This window comes from Quercus suber, unplaced genomic scaffold, assembly GCF_002906115.3.
Source record: "Quercus suber isolate HL8 unplaced genomic scaffold, Cork oak 2.0 scaffold_110, whole genome shotgun sequence".
In the NCBI taxonomy this organism is placed as follows: Eukaryota; Viridiplantae; Streptophyta; class Magnoliopsida; order Fagales; family Fagaceae; genus Quercus; species Quercus suber.
In genome coordinates, this window is record NW_027069575.1 from 1,232,545 (window position 1) to 1,239,977 (window position 7,433).

General features: G+C 33.2%; 1 long non-coding RNA gene across 1 annotated transcript; it reads left to right on the forward strand.

The window, feature by feature from the left end:
- The first annotated feature begins 1,789 nt into the window (after window positions 1-1,789).
- LOC112011817 (uncharacterized) lies at window positions 1,790-6,367 on the forward strand. The gene is made up of 3 exons (XR_002882902.2): window positions 1,790-1,941; window positions 2,867-3,023; window positions 5,714-6,367. It is a non-coding gene; the product is annotated as an uncharacterized LOC112011817 (long non-coding RNA).
- The last annotated feature ends 1,066 nt before the right edge of the window (window positions 6,368-7,433 follow it).

Genomic DNA, 7,433 nt, shown 5'->3' on the forward strand with positions numbered 1-7,433 from the left:
GAATTTAATTAGTGGGATCCACCATTAATGTGAGAGGAGGGAATACGTATTTATGGTACTCCGAAAGTACACAATAATTTTCCATTATTAACGGGCACCTTAAGGTGCTGATAACACAACAAATAAAAGAATAATGAACTATTATAGTCACTCTCTTTATTACATATTCATTGTACATACGCTGCCACATTACCAACCGTGTAAATAGGAAGTGTGTAATTAAGTGTGTTATGTGCCCACACTGCTACATAACACACACGCCCTGTTTGCCGAACGTGGAAATGGTAAGGCAGTTGGCCAACCCACCATAATTATATATTAATATTCCACAAAGTTTATTAAAGAGCCAATTGGACTGCACAGTAAGATAAGAAGAATAATTAATTAAGAGAAAAACTATTTGCAAGTGAGAAAAATGTAAAAATTGTTGGTGGCTTACTAGTAAATTAATGAATCAACACACATAATCCCAACCAAAATTACTTAATTTTAGAAGAAAGGCGCATACATTTACACATTTTGGATGTGAATTTTGACCAATCTACTATTGGTTTATATTTTTTTTCCTAATATCTTTTATACTTGCAAAATTTCTAATAGATCAAAGATTAATAATTATGTCATTAATTAAATGTTTAAATTTCAAGTTTTTGTAATATAAAATTATGCATAAAAAATAAGTTTAAACAATAGAATAGTAAATACCAGCCGATTGACACAAATTGAACATGTGTGTTTAAAAAATAAAAAACAAGCAATTTAATAGTTAGATTTTCAAAACATGTAATCTTGTTAATTTTTTTAGTAAGAGTAGTAACCATTGTGTAGCCACACTTTGCCCTTAAAAAAAAAAGTCAAATAGATTTTTACCCTATTAGATTAAATCACAAATAAAAAGTAAAGAATAAGTAAGGTATATATAATGATAATGAAGTTCCATAATGTTTTTTTCTTTCCTAATATTCGTGATCTTTACATTTATCGTCCATGAAAAGAAAGAGATCATTATTCCTTTTTTTTCATTTTCATTACACATCAATTCATTCCTTCCTTCCTACTCTTTTAAGCTATCTAGATTCTACTTTATTAGGGTGTATATAGGAGTTACAGGGTCTAGGGTTGGTCCTAAACAAGCTTTACATAAAGTTACGCCTCTTAGTTGTGGCCCAAAGCTACACTTCCTTAAAAAAAAAAAAAATTAACGTTGCTACATATTTTAAAAATTTAACCGTTAGATTGCATGTTCTCTATGCTCTCTTACAAAATATGTCAAATTTTGTGCTAATCAGATGTTATTTGCTACATGTTCTATAAACTTATGAGTCCATGACTCTTTTGAGAGTTATACCCCCACACTTCTTGGATATCATAATTTCACAATTTGAGTTTCTAAAACCCCACATTTTGGGTTTTCAACAATACCAAAATTCACATATATACACACATTGTAACTACATATATCAAAATGAAATAATAGAATATAGTGAATTTCTTTAAAATTATATGAATGATGTTAAAAATATCAAACTAATAACACAAATGGTATTCTTTCCTATACTTCATTTAAAGGTGGGCCACTTTATATTTTTGGACGCTTCATAAAAGGTGGGCCACTGATAATCAGCCCAAAATGCATTTTTTTAAAAAAAAAAAAAATTTGGACGCTTCATTCAAAGGTGGGCCACTGATAATTAGCCCAAAATGAATTTTTATAACTTTTGGGCTTAGGCCCAAAAACTTGTACAATTCCGATAAATAGTTCCTTTTACTTTTTAAGATTAACAACAAAGGCCCGACAGAGAAAAACAACCTTCGATGAATTAAACAGAGAGAGCGAAAGACTTTTTAGGGTTTTGCTTTCAACCGAAAAAAATAAAACACACATAGAGATAGAGAGCCCTGAGGGTTTAGGTTTTGCTTTCAACGTTGCTAATTTCCCAGGTTGTTTTCCTTTCTCTGCTATTTTTCATATATTATGCGTGAAATGTTTTGGTTTTTTGACAAGAAATCTGTACTAAGAAATAGTTCTTTTGGCAGTTCGAAATAGTAGCTTTCCCATCAAGGGGTTTTTCAGTGTTTTAAGTACTATGCTTTTGTTATGTAATGTTCCTGAATATGATACTAGAAATTTTTTCATTTTGGTTGCGTTGCATCTAATTCTACCCTAGTAGTAATTGATATTCGTGTAATGACCACGTTGTGAAAATTATAAATTTTGATTGGGAAATCTTACTTCAGCTTTGTATGTGATGGTCTAAATGGTTGCTTTGTATTTGAAATTCAATTTTGAAGTATCTAATGCTAATGGAGCTGATATGTGTGCCTATACCCGTGTCAATCAAATCAGTCATATGTAATTTTTGCCTACACAGATTCTCTTCCCCTCTCTCAGTCTTGGGTTCATATGTCATGTGTTTTGCTATCCAGCCTCAGGCTTTTGGCCTTCACCTTTTGATATACTGGCTTCAACTTGAACCTGATTGCCTATTTTTTGGTTTATTAAGGTGAATAGAGCATAAACCCAAAATGAAGAAGGAACCCGTATATAAAGAGAAGACGTTGGATGAGTTAAAGGTTTTATGCCATCGTAGTCTTTTGGAGTGGTCTCGTTGTTGGGATTTTAGTGATTGTTCTTCTCTCTCTGAGTTTTTGTCCTCCCTTAGCTTAGTTTCCTGACTTCCCTCTGTTTGTTGTGCTGTTTGTTTCTTTTTTTCTTGTTGTTCATCATCATGAACTTCTTGTATTTTTCATTTTTCTCTCATATATAATAGCTTTCTGATTACCTATCAAAAATAAATAAAAATCACCTAGTGCTTGCTACCAGCTTAAAATGTCCCCTCTCACTTTGGTTCTTTGGGAAAAACAGACTGGATTCTACAAGTTTGATTCCTATTGATAGTCCTGGACCTGGTGGAGAAGGACTTTGATGACGGTGAAGCCAGGCCTGTTGCGGTTGTGAAAAGTGTCAACGCGAAGGAGTGAATCGGAGGTCATGAGAGAGAGAGAGAGAGAGAGACAGAGAGGTGACATTCTTGAAAACTTTCTCATTTCTGTGACAGTGGCTCTCCAGTTTGTTATTAAATGTCTTGCCTGCCATGTGCTAAAAATTTTCCATGAATTTTTTTACCAAATTTCTATAATCTGGATGCATTTTATTTTGTTTTGTCCTCAGCAGAAAATATATGTTTCTTTTATTGTGTTTTTTCGATGCAATTAATTATAAGGTCTTGACATTGCCAGTTTGGAACCATCTTGGATGTTCTGTCTTTTTGGTCAGAACATCTTGGGGTTCCGTACTGTTATGAAAAATCTATTCATTCTTTTTATAATTCGATAGCTAGAGGTGGGAGAATTTGAATTCTAGATTTGTCCGTTGGAAACACTAGAGAATGCCAATTGAGCTACAAGGCTCTTGGCACAAGCTATACACATTAAACAAAATAAACGAATGAAAATAAGCTCATACAGCTTTTATTGGGAATTGGGAACTTTATCGCACCAAGGTTTGACCTCTAATTATAAGTGTATTATGTCCTTTCCTTTTGTCATTGCACTAGAATATAAATGTCCATCTACTTACACTGTTTCAAATACCTATCAAAAAAAAAAAAAGTTTGGATATCCTGTGACATAATTGAAAGCAAGCTTGTTATATGATACTCGTACGTATCTCAATACTCTAAAAGATGAATCTTTAACCAGGACACAATTACATGGGAAGAAAAAAAACCAATCACTATTACAACTACAGAATTCCCATAAAAAATAAAACTACAGGAGCAGAAGAAAAAATATAAACTTTCTGACAGGGGGAAGCTTAGAGTCTCTGTAGATATATGGGAAACTACTACCTTATGGATATCTACTTCACTGTCAGGATTTGCCTTTGTCCAGCTCCCTAATGGGACTAACAGTGGTCATGATAAAACCTGAAATTCAAAAGTGTGATTAGTGCTTGCATATATAAAAAGCAGCTAACATAGTACGAGTAGCTAAGAGATAGTTTTACCTGTAATTTGGTCTAAACCCTAATGGACTTAGTAAGAGATACTCTGCCAAAGTGTATTTCAAACCCTTAGCATTTTTATGTAATCGCCTTATTGCCATATCCACCATCATCTCAGGAACCGATGGAAACATCTTCTCTAAAAAATCCGCCGCTTGCATGTGGGAAGGGTTCTTTTAACATAACATACGGAACAAATCAGAAAAATAAAAATAAAGAAAGAGAATGACATATTAACAGTTTAATATTTCAAAACGATTTTCTTACCGCTAGACTCGGACGTTTGTTTTTGTCATGGTAGTGGTGTGCTGAATTTCGGATGAATTTTGGCAGCGAGTAAGGGCGGTTTTCATAACTGAGTGTGAACTTCCCTTTGTAGTGTAGTACATGATGCAGAATGCTTCCTGGAGCAATTTTTGTCCACCAGTGCTTGTAGCCATAGGTAGGATAAGCAAAGCAAATGAAGAAATCATCACAGTAGGTGTCTTTTTTATAATTTAGAACCAGATGCAAGAAATTGTCCCGTTCGACAGTACCATAAAATACTGGGTGTAAGACTTGCAGAAGAAAATATTCTTTCGGATTTTGAATAAAAATCTCCGAAAAAAACAGCAAAATCCCTTTAGAGAGAGTGGCTGTCGGATGGGATTTCATTATAATCATCGCGAGCATTCTTCTTATATGCATCACGTCAAACTTGCAGGCGGTGGCAGCGGGTATCTTCCTGCTAAACTTCTTTGGGGGGTATGGAAAAGAAACTTTTAAATCCTCTGATATTTGTATACGGCCCATTAGATCTCCTGCGAACTCCCCATTTTGGTAAAACGTGGCCAAGATCAAGCCAATGCTCATAAATAGCATTTTCCCTGTGGGACTGAGACTAACAATTTGCCCTTCGTCGGAGATCTCCAGTAGCTTGAGTCTTGGTAACCTATGGTTGATAAAGTAGAGAAAAGAGTGGTTTTCGTTTATCTTGATGTTGGGCCACATATCCAGTGAAGTACAGGCAGTAGGGTCTGCATTCCCAAAGTCTACAAGGGTCTCAATCAAGGGAAAATTTTTTACTTCTTTAAAAGAATCCATCGGTTGATCAAATTTTTTTGGAATCTTGAGAAGAAAGAGAGAGGGTAAGAAGGCAGGTCTTGGACATTGGGAAAGATTGAATCTTGGGGTAGAAAGAGAGAGAGGGGGTGAGCAACTGATAGGTCTTGGAGATCAGGACAGTCTAAATTTTAGTTGTGGCTTTTTCTTGTTTTGGAAAGAAGAACATCGTAGAGACTTTAGGGCTATATAAAATAGAAGAGCCAGAGTGATATGGGCTGTTCAGGGGCTGAGGAGAATATATAAGGACCCTTATAGTTGGGTTAGTTAAATAAAAGCTAATAAATTAAACCAATGGCTTTTAAGTAAAATACCCTTGACTGTAGAATAACTAACCAAATAAAATTAGAAAATATTGCACTCTTTTTTTCATCTAACGTGGTAAATATGCAGTTTGGTTTTGTGTTGAGACTGTAGTCGTTTAAGTTTGGTGTCTCATTTCTTTGTTGTTCTGAGAACTGCTTTGCACACAGAATGTGGAGATTGGTTATTCAATTTTGCCCTTTCATGCAGATGTCTCTCAATGCATCAAGACTTAAAAGATTTTATTTTTTGAATTGTAGTCTGTCTTGTTGATAATGAATTTGACAGTCCTTTAAATTTAAGCTCTTTGAAGGTATGTGCTTATGAAGACTTAAGGAGGCTTGCTCACCTGGTGAACCTGTTTTGACCGCTTGACAATAAATGGTATTTGGTTTGACAACTACAAAATTATGTTAGAAAGTGCTTGAATCATGGCAGGGCAATCAAAAAGTGACATATGTGTGGTTGCGCCTAAGGTGAATATCTTGGGATGAACAAATTAAAAATCCTCCTTTATAGTTTTTACTTCATATCTTGAGAAGGTAGATATGAATTCAATGGTTTAGGAGCCAAAAGCTTCGTCTTTCTCTTAGCATTTTTAAAAAACGCAGCATTTAATTCTTCTTCTTCAATTCTCTCTCTGTTACAAATTCTTTTAATTCCAATTTGGTAAAAATTAATTTTTTTTAATTAAATATATTTAATTTTTCATCTTGTTAAAGATCTTTAATCCAGCTCAATATTTTACCTCTCTTTTCTTTTTTTCTTTTTTCTTTTTTTTACGGTTTTCTATTGTTATGTATTTGATTAATTTGATGATTGGTGATTTTTGAGCTGGCCTAGGGTTCTTGGAGCTGTAATTCAATTTGATATTAATTGTTGTTGTATTGTATCTGATTCTGACTGATTGGTTTCGACGAGATTGTGAGTCCGTTATTATATGATGATTGGATTTTAGTGTGTGTGTTTTTGGGTTTTATTGGTTTTGACATTTAGCTCTGGTTTTGTTGTGAATTTTGAGTTTTGTGAGATTAGGGTTTGATTATTAGCTTTTAAGGCGATTGGGTATATTTAATCGATGCATTTTTGTGCTTATGCTAATTAAAAAAAAAAATTGTAATAGCCCTTTGAATTGACAATCAAAGAAGGTTTATTATTGGGTTTGACATTGAGCTGTAGTTTTGTTGTTAATTTGAGTTATTTGAGATTAGGGTTTGATATAAATAATCAGTGCATTGGTTTGCTTATGGTTTAAAAAAAAAAAAAAAAAAAATTGTGATAGCCCTTTGAATTGAGAATCAAAGAAGGTTTATTGGCTTTGGCAATTTGCTCAAGTTTTGTAGTTAATTTGAATTGTGTGAGATTAGGATTTTAATTATTAGCTTCAAGGTGAATGAAGATAAATAATCAATGTGCATTAGCGTGCTTATGGTTAAAGAAGAAACTTTTGTGATAGCCCTTCAAATTGACAATGAAAGAAGGTTTATTCGCTTTGACATTTAGCTCTAGTTTTGTTGTTAAATTGGAATGGGGGAGATTAGGGTTTGATAATTAGCTTCAAGGTGACCAAGGATAAATAATTAATTTATTGATGTGCTTATAGTTTAAAAAAAAACTTTTGTGATCGCCCTCTGATTTGGCAAACAAGGAAATTTCATTGGCTTTGACATTGAGCTCTAGTTTTGTTGTTAATTTGAATTGTATGAGATTGGGGTTTGATAATTAGCTTTAAGGTGACTGAGGATAATAATCAATGTGGGTGCTTATGGTCTTTTTATTTTTTATTTTTTTTTAATAATTTTTTTTTTTTTTTAAAACTTTTGTGGTAGCCATTTATATTGAAAATTAAAGAAGGTTTATTGGCTTTGACATTTAGCTCTAGTCTTGTTGTTAATTTGAATTGTGAGATTAGGGTTTGATAAATAGTTTCAAGGTGACCAAGGAAAGGATAAATAATCAATGCATTGTTGTGCTATAATGATTATAAATAAATAAAATAAAATAAAAAGAAAAAGAAAAATGT